At 41.4% G+C, this 18,902-nt stretch overlaps 1 protein-coding gene and 1 long non-coding RNA gene across 2 annotated transcripts in view; one reads left to right on the top strand and one right to left on the bottom strand.

Annotated features, from left to right (window-relative positions):
- The window catches only part of RERG (RAS like estrogen regulated growth inhibitor), a 152,250-nt gene that overhangs the window by 85,847 nt on the left and 47,501 nt on the right, over window positions 1–18,902 (bottom strand). The window lies entirely within an intron of this gene.
- LOC121930616 overlaps window positions 18,766–18,902 on the top strand; it is a 3,518-nt gene continuing 3,381 nt past the window's right edge. The window contains exon 1 of the long non-coding RNA XR_006103975.1: window positions 18,766–18,809. This is a non-coding gene — a long non-coding RNA (uncharacterized LOC121930616). The remainder of the gene's footprint in view (window positions 18,810–18,902) is intronic.

The following is an 18,902-nucleotide window of genomic DNA, read 5'->3' as shown; positions in this document are numbered from 1 at the left end:
CTTTTCTTAACTAAACAACCGTAGCTAACTAGAATCAATTAACCTTTTCCTAGATATGTCTTTCTGTCATTCTCAAAAATGCTACTGGATTCCTTCATATCTCTTTATGCTACAGTGGACTAACATGGAAACATAGATGCTTTCCACTTAAAAGAATAGTTCTAGCACCTTGGTCATTTTGGTGAGCCTTTTCTGCACCTTTCCAGCTCTATGGCATTTTTTTCTGAGATGCAGCAATCAAAGAATTACACAGCTTTTGGCTTGTGTCTGTGGATAGCCACATTTCTGGGTCCTTGTCCCAGCTTCTCTATCATCCCACTGATTCAGGAAGGCACTTCCTTTCCTGTCCTCTCTCCATTTTGGGTAAAGAGAAAGAAGGTGGTTTCAGGAATCAAGGCATGTTGATGATATGAGCCATAGGTTTTGCCAGAAAGGACATCAGTGCTGTAAACTCTGTATAAACAATGTAGATGGAGACGTGGACATGGGGTGTGTGTGTGTGTGTGTGTGTGTGTGTGAGAGAGAGAGAGAGAGAGAGAGAGAGAACCAAGATATTGTATTTGATCAACAGTGAGCACTCTGGCATTTTTGGTAGATAGGAAGACTGGAAAAAAGAATGGAGGGTTTGGTTTAGGATCGGTTCAGGATTAGCCCAAGCTCTGAGGATGAGTAAGATTTAATTTAGCCCACTTGCTTCTAGTAAGTGGATGCAAAGCAGAGTGGAGGTACCACAATGAGTGGGGAGGGAATGGGGATGCTAACTCAGTAAATGCATAGGCTTCCTGGAGAGTCTTTCTAAGTACTCCAGAGCTGTCCTTATTCAGACTGCATATTTAAAGCATCAACAAATCAGGTCTTGGAAATTGTATCAAGCTCCTGTTCTACTTGCTGAGCTAGAGATCTGGACACAGACCTTTCTCCCTGCCCTGAGCTCTGCCTGCCAAAACGGAAGAATTTGCACCTTGGAAATGATCTTCAAAAACTAAAAACTCAAGGCCACACCCTGAAATCTGACAACCCTAGTTTGGATAGAAAGGTGATAAAGTTCAAATTTGGATATACTAAGCTTGGGATTATGACAAAGCATTCATATGGATGTATATGACAGGCATTTAGAGATATGGTATTGTCTTGGGGAAGGATGCCCTCCCTACTGATATGGGATGAGGAAAGGCATTATTTGCACATATATTGATCTGTGTGTGTGTGTGTGTGTGTGTGTGTGTGTGTGTGTGTATGTTAGACAGCACTATTTGAACATCTTGGTGGCTTTTGAACATAGGTTGTCCATGTGCCCTACTTTACAGAGACTGATGCTTTATTGGAAAGCATCTTCTATTTGCAAAAGTACAGAGTCCAATCTAAATCCAGTTTCGAGTCATAGAACTATTCAGAAGAGAGAGTGGTCATTTCCTGATAAGAACCTTCCAAAATACCTTTATATCTATATGCAAGATAAAAGGCAATTTACATTTCTAAAAGAAATTAAATGTAGGAGAAAACAAAGCTGATAAATTTGTTGTTGAGTTATTCAAGTTTTTTCTGACTTCTGAAAACCCTAAGGCAAACCTATCGTGGGTTTTTCTTGGTAGAAATTGTCTGGATTGCAAATGTCTTTCTCTGAAGCTGAGAGTGTGACTTGACCAAGGTCAAGCAGATGGTTTCCACGGCTGAGCAGAGATTCAAACCCTGGTCTCCAGAGTCATGGACTCTGGAGTATAAGCCCAGGGCAAAGACTGCCTTGTAGCCCATAGGCCCCATTTCCAAATATGGCTAGATGGACCAATGATTTGACTTATCATAAAGAAGTGTCTAAGACATGACAAAGCATCCTGTCGGGAATAAAAGTCAGGAATAAACTCTTCTAGAACATGGCCACATAGCCTGAAAAACCCACAAAAAACATCATGCCAGAGCTCATTCACATGACTGAACAGAGATTTGAAATTCCATGTCAAGCATCCAAATGCTAACTGGGTGTTCAGGGGGCTGCTTTAAATATGCAGTCTGAATAAGGACAGCTCTGGAGTATTGAACACTTCCAGTATGCTTGCCTTACCTACTGACATTTCTTCTAACTACTTAGATTTCTATTAAAAGGATGCCATAAATAATAACAGTAAAATAAATAAGAGTTTCAATCCATAGCAGCATTAATTCCAATAAGATCTCTGGTAAATGTGAGGGGCGTAAGGGGATTTAAGTGTCTCTGAATGCTCACTGGAACAAAGTTGTTCTCATTGACTTCCTCAAAACCAATTACCAAGCCAGCTTCTTGACCCTCTCAAGGGAGGTTTATTTCTGTGACTTGAAATATTTCCCGCACGTAGCTGGCACACAGAAAATGGGATGCATCTGAGTGGCGGCTTCAGGATGGTCAGAATGTCCTTGTCAATTTCATCAGGAGATTAGCAAGGGGTATTTGAAATTCTCCCAGCCTCTGTGCCTTTGGCTTTGACATTTCTGCGGCATTAAACCAGATTCTTCCCCTTAGTGGGCCTTATTTGCTTTCTTTTTTCTGTATCTGGGTATTGTTGAAACAAGCTTTATGAGATAATCAAGTTTGTTTAAACAGTAATGTGACAAGATAGTGTGGAAATAATAATCTCTACTGGTATGATCTCTCAAAGAAAACCAATTCCTATTAAGTAATGCTGAACAGATAGAAAAGATAAGCAAGTAGTCCACTAGTGAACCCAGTTGAGGTGGAACAAGAGCCTTGAAGAGCCTTGAAGAAGCAACTTGCAGGCTAGTTATCATGCCCCATGCTTTCTTCGGTTGACACTACATTCTCTGAAAGTTTTGCTAAGTTCATTCCCCCAGCAATGGATATAAGCAAAAAGTGACTTGACTGCTATCCATTAACACAGGACAGGGGAATATCTGAGGCTTATCAGCCTAACTCAGCTTTCCATGGTTTCCCAACCAGTCCGCAGAGGTTGTTCTGACCTTGGCTTACACTAGTGATTAGAAAAAAAGGAACTATTTGAAGTCTAACAAAGTTTTGCACTGCAATGGTTTACAGGCATTGCAGAGTTCTAGGTTACAACTCAGAGAGGTTTCATGTTAAACAAGAATTCTGGTTTGTGTACCAGTAGGGCTTGCATGGGATAGGAGTTCTGGTGTGCAGACTGATAAAATTTGTCATGGAGAAAGCACTATGGTTTACAGACAGGAAAGGAAGATTTTCTATAATGGCAAATATGTAAATTTTACATTTGGCCCCACCTACTTTGCTTTGGCCCTTCTCCATGCTTGTTGCCCCACTGATTTCTGAAATGTGATCCACAGCCCCTTGCCTAATTGAAACCCAGCCTGATCGCATCAGAAAAGAAAGTCGAAGAAGTGGGAGAATAGCAGTTTACTCTATTTCTCCCTGCATGCCGTCATAACACTTCCATTCTCTTCCTGAGGGAGATGATTGGAAAAGCATGCTTTTGGTTGAACTGGAAAAATCTATTTGGCAAAAGCCATACTATTATGATTGTCTCCCTATCGAAGAATGGAAGTAAATTGTTCCAGAGAATAAGACCTGGAGCAATGGATTCAAACATTAAGAAGAGCTTCCTGACATTAAGAGCTGTTTCACTGTGGAATATGCTGCCTCAGAGTGTGGTGGAGTCTCTGCTGGATGACCATCTGTCAGGGGTGCTTTGATTGAGAGTTCCTGCATGGCAGGGGTTTCTTCCAACTCTATGATTCTATAAAGTGCTATGATATCATGTGTAGAGGCATGGAAAAAGCTGCTTCTCTCTGGCTCTGTTTCAGCTTTCTTTTCTCACACAATAAGGCCCACAGACCCAAGCTGAAAAGAGTTTCAGGCATTAAAATAACCATGGATAGCTCCAGATTAATGAACAAACACACACAACAACATCAGGCTGGCTGAGCTCCTTTCTCCCACTGTCTGCAACATTGAAGTATGCTTTGGGCAGACAGGAAAAATCTCCTTACAAATGATGGTACAGCAAAGGAGAAGGAAGCAGAGGAAGGAACAGAAGGAGTGTCATGGATGGGAGAGGGGGGAGAAGGAAACTGTGTGAGGCATAGGTGCTCTAGCAGCAGTGGATGCTCAGTGATGACCTGACAGAGCTGTCTAGTTGGTCCAGCTCTAAAAAAACTAAGGCTGAACTTTAGAATGTATCTCAACACAACCTAATGATGGAAGGTAATGTTTCAATTTAACGTTCGTTCTCTTATGTTAATCAAACAGGCTCTAAAACAGCAACGGGCAACTGTGATGGGTTGGCAGTCACACTGGCATCCCCTAATGCCACCGCCAAAGGTTAATGGAGAAGTGAAGTAAGTTATTTCTGTAGGTGGCTGGGGAAGAAGAGACTGGCAGTGCAAGAACAGCTCAAACTGAGAACAAGCAGGACAGAGTCAGGCATTCTGTAAGACAGGATGGAAACCTCTGGGTCTCTTACGTTCCCTAAACCCCAGACTACAACCACCAGCAGTACTACTGAGCCATCAGCTTTAACCCTCACTGTCTGCTCATTTGGTGTCACTGAAAGACATCAGAGAGGAGGTTGAGATCTATTACTTCGAGCAAGAGGCACCGAGAGGAACATTCCTCTGTTCTACTAGCCAAACTTTTGGTTGGAGAGCCCTTGTACTTGGAAAGAATGGAATATAGTGACTCAGTCCTTCACTGTCATAAATACTAAAGAACAGGGTTGACTATTGATGTGGAAAGGCAATAGCTTCAGGATGGGCAAACATTTTGATTCAATGCATAATCAATTTATGGAACTTCAAGAGATGTCACTGAGCCTCACAATTCCTTAGGCTATTAACTAAATATCAGCAACTCATAATGCTTGACATGAAGAAAAGATGAGCACTGAAACCCGATATTTAACCCAAACCAGAAAAAGATTTGACACTCCCTCTTTCCACCCCAGATATTTCTTTAATTGATGTTCTATGAATGAAACGATTGAATTATTAATGACTGGGAGAATAAATGTTTGGAGGAGTTGGAGCTTTTTCCTTTCCCTTTCCCACCCCACACTGTCCCTGACACATGGAAAGCTGGGAAATGTTTCCCCAGAGGATGCAATAAAAAAATCACAACCCAGTTTAGAAGTCATGTGAAAAAATACATTTTCTACCAAACACTTTCACTTTTATTCATAATTTTCACCCTCAGCACATTTTGCACATTTGCAGAAACTGGAGTCTCTCTGCACTGTCATGAAGCTATGCTTAAAATACCCTCCCTCTCAAGTTCCATTTCCACATTTTCCGGGAAAGTGATTTAACCTGAAATACTTCTTCCTCTGGCAAATGTAAAGGGACATTTTATTTTATCTTGCATTGGTGATTTGTTATTTGATTCTGGGGGGTCTTCAAAACATGTGTTACTGACACTAAGGAGCATCGGCAGATAGCTGGAACCACACCAAATAACCTTGCTAGGTAGAGAAATGTTCTATGGTGAAGATTAAGTTCTTGGTGGATTAATATTAGTGTTTATTTTTGTTGGCCTTTAACTTTGAATCTTTGCCAGGGTCCGCCATCCAGTAAAAATGTTATTCTGTTTCTAAGGGATACATGATGAGAATCTTGGGGTTTTTACGTCTAAATAAACAACCTCTTGCTTCACCATGTTTTCTCCACTGGGTTGATCACAGCATTCATTTGATTTTTTTGATTTTATTTTAACTGCTTTGATTTTCAAAGTTAGCCTTGCCAAGTATGGGTTGAAAGAGTGTGGATTTTCAATATCCAGGTTGTGCATTTCCCAAAATCAACCGCACTGTGAAATGCCTTGTGAGGCATTGCAGCCTAAATGGCTGAGGTCTGAGGCCTGGCTAGACTTTGGATATTTATATATACCTTCCAGCCCCTGGGAAAGGCAAACTAGGGCCATTTGGAAGCACAGTTAATTTATACATCACATTTATATCTCAACTTTATATACCTTTCTACAGTCCTCTAACCCACATTTTACTCTCACTACAAACAAGTATCACATGCTGTAGGCAAAATTACCTCTGAATACTTCTTTAATAAGAATCCCAATGAAATTCATGGGGTCACCATAAGTCAATAGGTGATTTGAAGGCACATACACAGACACAGAGAGTGTTTTGTGGCACTTTGAACAGAGCTGAAAACTGGGTATATGTGATCAAGCAACACCAGAGTGGTCAAGATGCAAAAAGTTATTTATGAGAAAGAACACACAAGATAGATGGGGCTGCAGCAGTTTGTTTTTGCCTGAGCCTATTGGGAAGGGGAAGACTCTGCCCTCCCCTCCCCTCTCCAACTACTTTTGCTCTTAACTTCAGCTTGGAAAAAATGTAGTAAGCTGAGGACAAAGGGGGAAAGGTGACAGATCATAGAGCTCTGCAAACTGACAAGACAACATTCTCTTCTGAAAAGGAAGAGGGAAATGTGAGTTTTCCTGCCCCCCTCCCCCGTTTTGATGTTATGCTTCCAGAAGCAATAGTAATAATTAATTAATTAATAAAATTTATTTATATCCTGCCTCTCTACAAAAAGCAATTGGGACAGGTTTTGGATTGGAGATAGAGAAAAAGACTCTTCCTTTTCTCTAACTGCATTAGGTACTCTCTGTTGACATATATTCTGGAGACAATTTGCTGACAAGATTTGGAAAGGATGATCCGAACTCAGAAGCCTGGTTTCCATAGATAAAGCCTTGTTTCACTGCTGAGGAGGATGCTTGCTGTTCTTAAAAGAAGACCATTACAGATAATAAAGCAACATCCTAGACTTGATTTCTGCCATGGTTATTCCTGCCTTCCTGATGTCAGGAGCTGAAAAGGTAAAGCTAAAGCTATTTGCGAAAAGCAGCCAACAGAGCTTCCTGCAATGGTTAGTTTTGCTCTTGTATTACGTGTTTGCTTATGTGTTTCTTTTGGAATCATGTTTGTAAAATTAGTGTCCTATTTAAAGCACAAGTGTCTTGCAGGTTGGAAATCTTATGTCATGTTGGCTCTGATAGCATACCCAACCATGGTTTGCCCTACTCATATTTTATGACCCAAAGTTTGGTGTGAGCTTCCAGTTGATCAGGGATGGGTAACTATGGAAAATCCAGTGTCTAACCCTACAAACTTTGGAGTTCTCACCCTCACCCTTTTATCATAGTACAAGTGACTTGGCAGTCACTTCCATTTTTCTTTTAAAAAGTTAATTTGGGTACCAAATAGAAGGAATGGGACTGAAATAGCATTTAATGATATAAGTGCACCCCATCGATATTCCAGGAAGACATGACTCTCCAGTTTGGGGCCAATTTTTATGATAGAATTTCACACTTGAGAAATATGGCTTTAGTGGCCTGTGTCTATCATGGAGGCCACAAAATTTTCAGTCCTCATATGGGCATAACATGGTTTAGAGCTGTCTACAATGACAGTTACTGACTAATCAACTCAAGAATTGCAAAAACAAGGCAAAACTCATGGCTTGAATGCCATGTCAAACCTTGGTTTCTGATTATGATTTATACATGGTCTGCTCATTAAGAATCACACCAAAAGACAGTTAAGCTTCCTTGACCATGGAAGAATCAATATGGTATATTGGTAACAGACTTGGACTTGGGAGCTCCAGATTCAACTCCCTGGTGTGATCTCAGGACTTTTTACTCTCCATCAGTCTGCCTTACTCTTCTTGGCTGCTTTGTGAATAAATTAGGAGGGAGAAAAGTCATGATAGCTTTTTGGCTGAAGAGCGGGGTAAAAATGATGATGATGATGATGATGATGATGATGATGATGATGATGATGTATGGAGCCAGCGTGGCATAGTGGTTTAAGTGTTGGACTATGACTATGGAGACTAGGGTTTGATTCCCAGCTTGGCAATGGAAACCCACTAGGTGACCTTGGGCAAGTCACCTTCTCAGCATCAGAGGAAGGCAATGGCAAACTTTGACTAAATCTTGCCAAGAAAACCCCATTATAGGTTCATCTTAGAGTGTCAAAAGTCGGAAATGACATGAAGGCACACAACACACAAAGTCATGTATATTACCTTGAACTCAGTAGAAGAAAGGTGGTATACATATGTAAATAAGAAAATAAATTACAGCAAAGTATAGTAGGAACTGTTAATTATAATCAGTCAACCATCACTATGGTCACATTTGTATGTCAAAGACAAGCTGTACATAACAATCTTGTTTGTATCAGGGAAGGAAGGGAGAGGGATAGTGTGTCTTGAACCATATCTAATCCGTCATGATGACATGTTTTAGACACACCTAGTTATTGTGGCAGACCATCATCATCAGACTAGTCTAGTGAGCAGCAATCCATCAGTGTACAGCATGGCACATAACTTTTCACCCCAAAAGGGACAAACTTGTAGAAAATTTATGTCTAATCAACAATGTATCTTACCCTTGCTTGCAAGCTTTAAGCGAATGTTAATATCATCAGTCAAGAGCAGCAGAACAATCCTAACTCAAATATGCACCAAACATAGAGGGTTAGGATTAGGCAAGCTTTCTGCTGTTTGTATCATGGCTTGCCAACAGAGCAATTTGCCACCAGAACTACTCATTTGGGTAACATCTGCTGGCAGACTATATTAAAAAGGGCTCAGAAAAGGGGTATGGGGCAGTGGCCAGATCTAAACCTCCCCCACCTCAAGGTCTATGTGGGATGGTTTAAAAAGCTGAGTGCATTAAGCTTTCAGAAGAGAAGACCAAAAGGTGACATGATAGCCATCTTTAATATTTCTGAAGGGATGCCATATAAAAGATGGAGCGAGTATGTTTTCTGTTGCTCCATGTAGTAGAGCATGAAACAATGGCTTCAAATTTCAAAAAAAGAGATTCCACCTAAACATCAGGAAAAACATCTTTACTGTTTAAGAGCTGTTTAACAGTGGAATAGGGGGATGATGAAGTCTCCTTTGGAGATTTTAAAGCAGAGGTTGGATGACCATATTTCAGAAGTGATTTAATTGTGTATTTCTGCATGGCAGAGAACTGGAACAGACATCCTTTGTGGCCCCTATGACACCATGACTCCAGGGCCACAATGTTAAGCCATAGTGAGGGTAATACTTTCCAAAACTGTGAGAATGAGAGGGGTTTAAAGTCAACCTAATTTCAGATAGCCATGTTTGGGTTCAGTGAGCCCTTGGACAGTCAGCATGTGTTCCTAAGTCACTGAAGATCCCAAATTTAAAGATGACTGCTTAGAAATAAGCCCAAATGCACCTAGTACACAAGCCTCTGTTGTAGTGGCCTTCAGACAGCATATTCATCATCTTTCTAGTATTGCATCTTAACTGCCAATGCACCTAATCCTTCCCCTTGCACACACACACCAAAACCTTTGCACTTTCAAAATAGGATATTTTTATTGACATGTTTGTCTACTAGAAACTGGTCTGAAGCCTTCTCGGTGGCTGCACTCAACCTCTGGAATTCCCTTCCACAAGATACTAAACTGGCCCCCTCCTTGCCTGCCTTTTCCTGGCAAGCAAAAATGTTTTTATTTAGGCAGGCTTTTTAATAATAATAATAGTCACAGGGTGGTTTTATATGGGGTATATGTTTTAATTATGTTTTGATTTTTTATATGTTTTTAATTTTAATTTCAAATTATTTTAATTGGATGATTTTAACTGTGCTTTTTTAAAAAAAAATACTGTAATGTTTTTAAAATGCTTTTATCTTATGAGCTGCCTTCTGGGTCCCTTTCTGTGAGAAAGGTGGCATACAAATGAAATAAATAAATATTGTGTCTGAGCGAGAGTAAGACATATACAAAAATGTTTTGTAGATAGATGCATTGGAAAGATGGTAGGGGGGACAGGAAAACGAAGCAGGAGCACAGTCTTACATTCGTACTTGTGGAGGATCCATTCCAGAACACCCCACCCCCTCATGGATAAGAAAAAACAAGGGACCTCAAGTCTCATTGTCCCCATTGACAGTGCGATGTGCATGCAACTGCATGCACCACCAATGAGAACAACAGGGCTGAGATCCGCAGATGGCAAGCCTATGCCGCCTTGAGTCCCTGTACTGGGAGGAAGGCAGGATATACATAAACATAAACATAAACATAATAATAATAATAATAATAATAATAATAATAATAATAATAATGGAGAGCCCACTGTACAAATGAAAAGAACATTAAAGAAGAATCCAGTTAAATTCACCAATGTAAATCTGAGGGTGTATCTATATGGGGCAATTAAGCCAGGTTCACCCCACTATCACAACAACATGTCTGCATGACACAGGACCATATCCTTGAATCAAGTCAGATTGTGTTCACGACATGAGACCAGTTCCACCTTTTTTGTCCCTTAAAAAAATCTCACCTTTTGCTCCAGATTTTGCAGGAAAATCTGGAGCACTCCACAGCAACACCAGTTGGCTGCCTACAAGTTGCTCCCTCTGAGAGGTGCTCAGCTGTGTGATCAACACTGGGCACCTTGTTTCTGACCTCAGAAGCAGCAACTTGCACCACCAGCAGCGGCACCAGGCAGTAAAGTGAGATGTGGGTGTAGATAGTCACCCGGCATTGCTGTGGAGTGCAGAGATAGAATCATAGAATCATAGAGTTGGAAGAGACTGCAAGGGCCATCCAGTCCAACTCCCTGCCATGCAGGAAATCTAAATCAAAGCATCCCTGACAGATGGCCATCCAGCCTCTGTTTAAAGACCTCTAAGGAAGAAGACTCCACTACATTCTGAGGGAGTGTGTTCCACTGTTGAACAGCCCTTACTCTCAGGAAGTTCCTCCTAATGTTGAATCTCTTTTCCTGCAGTTTGCATCCATTGTTCCGTGTTCTAGTCTCTGGAGCAGCAGAAAACAAACTTGCTCCCTCCTCAACTTGTTGTCTGCTGCTCCATAGACTAGTGTGTGTGTGTGTGTGTGTGTGTAATCCAGGGCATTCCCAGGGCCAGAATACTCCAGGAACAGCCCAGAGTATTGTGGTCAGTGTAAATGAGCCCTTAGTGCCATCAGCATACATCTGACAGCAGAGATTTGAAAAGTTACTCTTTTATTTTTTACCACAATGCTCAGAATAACAACTCTGAGACAACTCCAAAGAGTAGCCTGCATCCATCCTTCAGTGTTATTAAAAGTGTGTATCAAGCTATCTGGTTTAGGAATCTTACATTCATAAGGTCACCATAAGTCAAAGTCAACAGTGGCAAAAAATAACAATAACAATGATGCCTGAACTTGGCCAGCAGATAAGATTCCACAGTGAAATGATCTGTGCAGCTTTGACTTTCAACCGTTATAGTTTATGTGCTTCATTTAGTACTATCATCAACATATGATTTCTTTTCGTTCTGTGTCTTTATGCTAGAATAACTGGCCAAACCACTCAGAAGCTGGAAGTGGGTTATTTCTTAAGCTACCTGCATTTATCTCCTCTACTTTAAAAATAACATATTCAGCTATGTGAGAAAAGCGTTCTTGAACTGGGAGATGGGAATATGGTGTTTTTCCTTCTAAATCAGGGGTGGGCAACTGCAGAGAGCCACACTGACCCCATCAATGGAGATGGCTGTAGCAACCACTTTCAGGCCCTTAACCTATATATACATATATATTAAGTCATAAAAACATATAAACACCAAAGGGAGGCTGAAAGCATCAGCCTAGTCATTTGCCCCACCATGAAGTCATATCTGCCAACTGTCCCGATTTGGCAGGAATAATCCTGATTAATCCTTTGCCATCCCATTCTTTTCAGCTGCTTTTAGAATGTCCCATTTTCTCTCTCTTTCTCCCACTTTCCCCATTTGTCCTCGATTTACTTCAGTTGCTACAAGCTGAGTTCAAAGTACAAAAATAGTTTGCACTCGAGGGGAGAAAGGTACAAAAACAGTTTGAACTCAGTGGGGAGAGAGGAGGGGGGTAGACTCGTGTTCTTGCCAATAGATCTTGGCAAAAGCAAAAGCAGACTCTTCTAGCTGGTGTCTTCTTCCTCATAAATAACTTTCCCCATCTTGACCATACTCTGATATTACTTGCCAAGACTTGTCCTGGTTTTCATCTGTGAAATATTGAAGGGGAGGGGATGCTATGGTTGCTAAATGTACATTAGCACTTGGAAAAGTTTTTTTTTTTTATAGCTATAACACAGAATCCCTCATCTAACATGGCCAAAGCAGTTTTGGTTCTAGAATTTACTTCAACGGCCAAACCAGAAGCACGGAAAATCAACTAGTCCCCTTATACTGCCTCTAAACTATCTCATAAGATTTCACTCCAGACAACAAATGACAAGACGGGTGCGACAAAAGCAGCAAAACATGTCAGCTGAAAGGTGGGGACACTTTAGCTTGCTCCTGAACAAAGTTAGGAGAGGGATCTGAAATATTACATTCCCGCTATGCAAGCAGCTGTTTAGGCTCCTTCATTCAATGTCCTTGAAGCAAGCAAAACTGGGAAGGAAAACAATAATAATGTAGGTTTGGCTCAGTAATCTTCCTTTCAAGCACACTGTTTAACCAGCCGTACTGAGAATACTCTCCATCTGTCTCTTGGGTGCAGGAAAACAGTTGTTATTGTTAAATATATAAACACATTGCAATGTGTGGTTGAAATGGTTTAAGGACTGATTCTTTCCCTGATGGATGGCAGATAAATTCCTTCCAATGTTCTCAGACCAAGGGAAATTTCCCTAGAAATTTCTTTCTTCTTTTTTCCACCTCTACCCTGCTAAGACCATGTTGATTCATGTAATTTTTCAGAAAATGAGTGAGAGAAACTTCTCCCAGTTATCTCTATATGGGTGAAGATAAGTAAATGTCTGTCTGCACCTTTTGAAGTAGCCTGTTGCCCCTAGGTGTTGGGGATGATGTTATCCTACTTCCAGTGGAGAATTCATGACAGTATGTGAAACTGAGCCATTGCCCTCTTGACCACTTTGCATGATGCAGAAAAATTTGGGTCAGTCTTGATACTGATTGATCTAATTCTACCCAAAGATATTCACTAGTATAAGATGGAGCAAGTTTGTTTTCTGCTGCTTCAGTGATTAGGACACGGAGCAATGGATTCAAATTACATGAAAAGAGATTCTATCTAAATATTAGGAAGCCTTTCCTGACTGTAAGAGCTGTTTGACAGTGGCATACGCTGCCTCAGAGTGTGGTAGTCTCCTTTCTTTGGATGTTTTTAAGCAGAGGCTGGATAGCCATCTGTTGGGAGGGGTTTGTTTGTGTATTCCTGCATGGCAGAGGGTTGAACTGGATGGCCCTTGTGGTCTCTCCCAACATTATGATTCTTATTTATTTTGTGGTGGAAATTCCTTGTTGAAATAAAAAAACTATAGAAAGATGGAGTCACCTTTGTCAGCCAGAGAGATGGTTTTTGAAATAAAGGCTTGGAGTTTAGGGAAAACTAGAGCAAAGGAATAATGAGTGCGTCTTGACCTAGATGGAAGCTGGCACCAGTAAAAAAGACATAACATAAACTACTGAGATAAGGACATTCAGAAGCAAGGTTAGGAGGAAAGCCATTGAATTCCTACAGGAGGGGGTAAGGAGTGATGATGCAGTTATAATGTATGCATGTATTTCTGTTCTGATTGTAAGAATTCTGTATGTTTAAATTGTAATTAGCCAATCAGGTGTATTGAAGAAGCTTCTTTGTCTTGAATAATATAAAAAGAGCCATTTTGTCTTGTTCGGGGTCTCAGCTTTTTGGAACTTGAATTCCACTGAGTTCATTGTTTTCCTTTGTCGACAATTGGAAATAAACTTATGGATTTTCAATTACTAGGTCCTCTTGCGAATTCTATTGCTCTGCCAATCCTAGATATTTAAGTTTCCTGAAATTTCTGTTACAATTTCTTTATTGTATTTATAGCCTTCCTTTCTCCCAAAATGGAGTTCCAGGCACTATGATTCTAAATTACATGCTGGGGATGAGTAACTGACAATGTTACTCTGTTGACAATGTTGAAGTAATAGTAAACTGCCACCTGAGTCACCTGTTGTACATAGAAGAGAGAAGGGAAGCACCATATTTGTCCTTTTCCTCAGGCAGCAAATGAATGGGTCTGGCCCTTCTATATGATTCGGTGCGTCCTTAAATCAGTGTCCGAGATCTTGCATTGGGAGACATATATGTATCATATATCTATATCCTTGTGATTACATCTCCCAGTGCTACCCATCAATTTACCATATCCACATTGCTAAAGAACTGGGGATAAGCAAGGATGCATCCAGCTATTTTGCTGTAGCTGGATGTTTTGCAAGGATGTCATCTGCAGGGAGCTTGCACAGACTGACAGAAGTCTGTGCAGAGGTCTACTACAGCACATCCAGCTACAGGAAACAGCTACTGGACATCTCCCTGCTCATCCCTCTGCTCTCGGACAACACAGAAACAGCCATGTGTCTGTGCACTGCTTACAACACAAGTATTTTTTTGATGGGGAGGGATTTGGTCTTTGTGCGGCTGGATTCTAACCTATGAAATAACCATAAAAATGAGTTGCAATTATATTAAGTCTGACATACACCATTATATTTTACTAACAGGATGCTAGCTGGCGTGCTTTCCAAAATTATGAAAAATTGGCTTTCTAGTTCGGCAGCAATGAGTATTCAAGCCATTGGGAATCTGGTGAGTTCCCAGACTTCCTGCTCCATATATTTAATAACCAGTTCACTTCTGAAAACAGTGTACATAGACAGAGAGAGATAGTGCCCCAAAGATCTCACAGGGAACAATGCAGATGAAGATATGTGACTAACCTTACTAAACCAAAATGTTGAGGGAGTTCAGTCTCACATTCCACATTTGTTAAGTAAGAGTAAAAATGATTAATTAAGGTTACAAAAAAGAGCAGAACAGCCCTATTAATAGAATGCTCCTGTGCTGTCACTCCTCTCAGTTAAAAGGCTTTCAGTAAACCAACAAGAGCAATATCTTGAATTATATCTTCTCTGACTGCTCCAAATCCACAACACACAAATTCAGTGCTGAATTAGGTAGAGTGAAATACTCCATTTCTTACAGATCAGAACCATGTGTGTCTCCATCTAGCGTGTGGGTGCCTCACACCTCCTAAAGTAGCTTACTGCTTTCAAGTGTGGCACAGGATGTTGCCATGTACAACTATAATCTAGCTGCCAGGATGTGGAAGGATGGAGGAGCACAATCTTCTCCTCTACCTCAGGTAAAAATAATGTCTAGTGTCTGCCCTTGCACTGTTGTAAGCATGTCAGTGGCATTTACTGATGTAACATTTATGCATGCGGAGGCCTCTCCTATTGGGAGCTATGTGGAGATTTGGAAATGTTCTGTTTTTTCAAGAAATAGATAGTATAAATGATTAACTAATATTATACCCCAGTGTTGTTATAAAGTCATGTCTGCAGGAGAAGTCAAGTTTGAAGACTCTCGTTGGAGCATGAATACCAGAAAACATGGCCTTTTAAAGTGCTACTATTAGGTCAGAAGAACTTTGTGGAAGATGTCCATGGTCTACTCAGCAGGATATGAAGGGGGCTGGACATTAAACACAACAAAACTGTCTGGTTTACCACATTTCGAAGGAAGTGAAATAATACATGTTGCCAACTAAACCATTAAGTCTAGAATTCAGTCTAGAATTCATCTAACCGCACAACTAGCTTCCCACTGGCTCCTGCCCATTGCTTTCGCAACCGTAAAAGAAGATAGAATTTCAAGCCACTTACTCTGCAGCTAATCGTAGCACACAGCCAGGGTTGCATAAACCTGATTTTAAAAGGGGTCCAGTTTTCAATCCAATTCAAAACCAAGGACCACTGTTTCTGAATTTTCAACAGAAATTCTACCCTTCCTCTCCAAAACTCATCCAGCCACGATGCACTCTAGCAGGGTCTAATTATTGTTCTTTGGGGCACAGTCCACTTTTGCAGGTTTGACCATATCTTAATAATGTTGAATGCTGAGGTTTATTGTGTAAGAGGGTTTTTTTTAATGTTGCAAAATGAGGGTGTGGGCAGGAGGCACAGAGTACATAATAGTGCACTCTGCTATCACTGTAGATAAGATATAGATTTTCATATCGAAAAAGATCACCCAAGTGTCCTACACTGAAATAACCAATATTTCCATGTTATTAAATGAATGGAAGGTATCTCTCTAAAGACCATCCCTGAGTTAATCATTCAGAGTTAGCATGTTATAGGAGGCCTATGGGTCCCCTAATGCTTTTAAGATGTCAATATTCCAAATGAAAATGCTACAAAAGTTGTAATCATTAACAGTGATGCATGTTAGCTGCCAATGAAGTGTGTCGATATTTGTGATTTCACTACTTCTGAACAGCAGTGTGTAACATAAAACAGAAAAGTGTCCCAAGGTGTACTGAGAAGTCATTATTTGATCTATATATTCTGATTTCAGAAACAAATCTCCCACATTTTCAGTGCCAGCTTGGCCATGAGGTAGAGTACGATGACCATGTTAGCTATCAGATCTGGGTTGTAAAATTGCTAGATACTTCTTTAATTCTTGTTGCTTTTTTACTGCCAGGAATGGGGAAAGATGCCAATAGGATTTTCAGCTGCTGGTGCCAAAATAACTTGGCTATATTTGGGTAATTGGTCTGGTTTTGCAGTTAGTTTTGCAGTTAAGGCCTAAGCCAGATTCTGTCTGGTCTGGTCCAGACTCAATATGATTTCAGATCTGGGAATCTAGAGATAGTACTACATGTGGCTTTTAAACTGCAATTACAATAAGAAAGAAATTGCACTGGCCATACGCATCACATGCTGCCACTTCTGACCTGTGGCTGCTCTGTCCCTGACCCATCCCTTTTTATTGACAAAGGAAACCTTTTCATGACCTGGCAAGCAAGCAAGTCTCCAGGTGCAAAACATCACTCCTGGGGCAGTTGCACAATTGCAAGTCATGTGGTGTCAGTGTCCTTCTCCTCTGTGTGTCCCTTATTATTATTATTATTATTATTATTATTATTATTATTATTATTAACCTTTATTTATGAAGCGCTGTAAATTTACACAGCGCTGTACATACAATCTTTTAGTTAGACGATTCCCTGCCCTCGGGCTTACAATCTAAAAAGACATGACACAGACGGAGAAGGGAGTGGTGGAGGGAAAGGGTAAGAGTCCAGCAGTTCCTCTCTACCTCCAAGGCCTGGACCAAGGCAGATGGACTGGAGGGAGGGCTTGGCTTCAAAATGGAAGGTTAATCTTCTTCCAGGGAAAATACATACTCTCAAGTAGGATAATGCATTTACAGTACATAGCAATACAGGAAATGGTTTGATAAACAGGCACCAAAAGAACATCAAATAGTAAGCGACAATTATGCAATGCCTGGGAAGGCTTCTCTGAACAGGATGGTTTTCAACTCCGTTTTGAAGCTGGTTAAAGAAGTGATGGCTCTTGCTTGTGGGGGAAGAAGGTTCCAGGAGTGAGGGGCAGCGAGTGAAAAGGGGCGAATCCGGGATGGGGCAGAGGAAATCCTGGGTTGAGACAGCAGACCTTGACTACCAGAACGGAGGGCCCGAGTGGAAAGGTGAGGAGAAATAAGGTCTGATAAGTAGAGAGGGGCCAGTCCATGGAGGGCTTTAAACGTGGACAGCAGGAGCTTATACTGAATGCGGAAAGGGAGGGGGAGCCAGTGAAGGGATGCCAACACAGGAGAGATGTGGTCAGAGCGGTGGGTGGAAGTGATAATGCGTGCAGCTGAATGCTGAACAGAGATTAAAGGACGGAGGTGAGAAAGAGGAAGCCCGGCCAGGAGGACATTACAGTAATCAAGTCGTGAGACCACTAGGGCATGGACCAGGATCTTGGCAGTAGAGGCGGAGAGAAATGGTCGGATTTTGGCAATATTGTACAAAAAGAATCTACAAGCCTTGGCTGTGGTCTGGATCTGAGGGATACACGACAGAGAAGAGTCAAAGATAAAACCAAGACTGCGGGCTTGCTGGACTGGTTGAATAGAAATGTTGTCCACAGAGACAGAAAAGGAGTGTTGAAGGGTGGGCTTAGGAGGAAAGACAAGAAGCTCCGTCTTGGACATGTTGAGCTTCAAACGCCGATGGCGCATCCACTGTGAGACAGCTGTGAGGCAAGATGAAACTTGCTGTTCAAGCCTTGGAGAAAGGTCAGGGGCGGAAAGATACAGCTGGGTGTCATCGGCATACAGATGGTAGGAAAAGCCAAAAGAGCTAATGAGTTTTCCTAAGGACAGTGTGTAGAGAGAAAACAGAAGGGGACCCAGAACAGAGCCCTGGGGAACTCCAACAGATAAGGGAACAGGAGATGAAGTCTGACCACCTGCAACTACTGCAAAAGATCTGCCAGACAAGTAAGATCTAAACCAGTCGAGAAAAGAGTCTGAGAACCCAAGGTCAGAGAGTATATCAACTAGAAGACAGTGATCAACGCCTTTCTTGTCACGGCTGCAGCAAGGATCGTAAAGCGGGGGGGGGGGGGTTTGGGGGGTCGGAACCCCCCCTATCAGGCCCTGGGGCGTTCAAGCTCCTTCCTCCCCCCTCCCCTCCATTAAAACCATGGCGAGGGAACAGAGGAAAGACAAAACAAAAGTTCCTCAGTCTTTTCCCTCTACTCCGTGGCTTTAATGGAGGGGGGAGGGAGGAGGGAGGAGGAAGGATCTTGAACGCCAAGCTCAGAGAGAGAGAGAGAGAGAGAGAGAGAGAAGGAGGGAGGGAGGGAGGGAGTCCCTGTGACTCCTTTCGTTTCGTTTCCTTCAGAGTCCGGCTTCCACTCCTCCTCTTCCTCCTCCTCCTCCCCCCTCCTTCCTCCCTCAGGGAGAACTGAAGAAAAGAAGGAAAAGGTGACTTCTAACTTTTAGCTGTTATATCCATGTACAATATAGTATAATAATAATAATAATAATAATAATAATAATAATAATAATAATAATAAT

The sequence above is a fragment of the Sceloporus undulatus genome, chromosome 5, assembly GCF_019175285.1.
Source record: "Sceloporus undulatus isolate JIND9_A2432 ecotype Alabama chromosome 5, SceUnd_v1.1, whole genome shotgun sequence".
Lineage (NCBI taxonomy): Eukaryota > Metazoa > Chordata > Lepidosauria > Squamata > Phrynosomatidae > Sceloporus > Sceloporus undulatus.
Note: the sequence above shows the minus strand (reverse complement) of the source record. Positions and strands in the feature narration are given on the sequence as shown.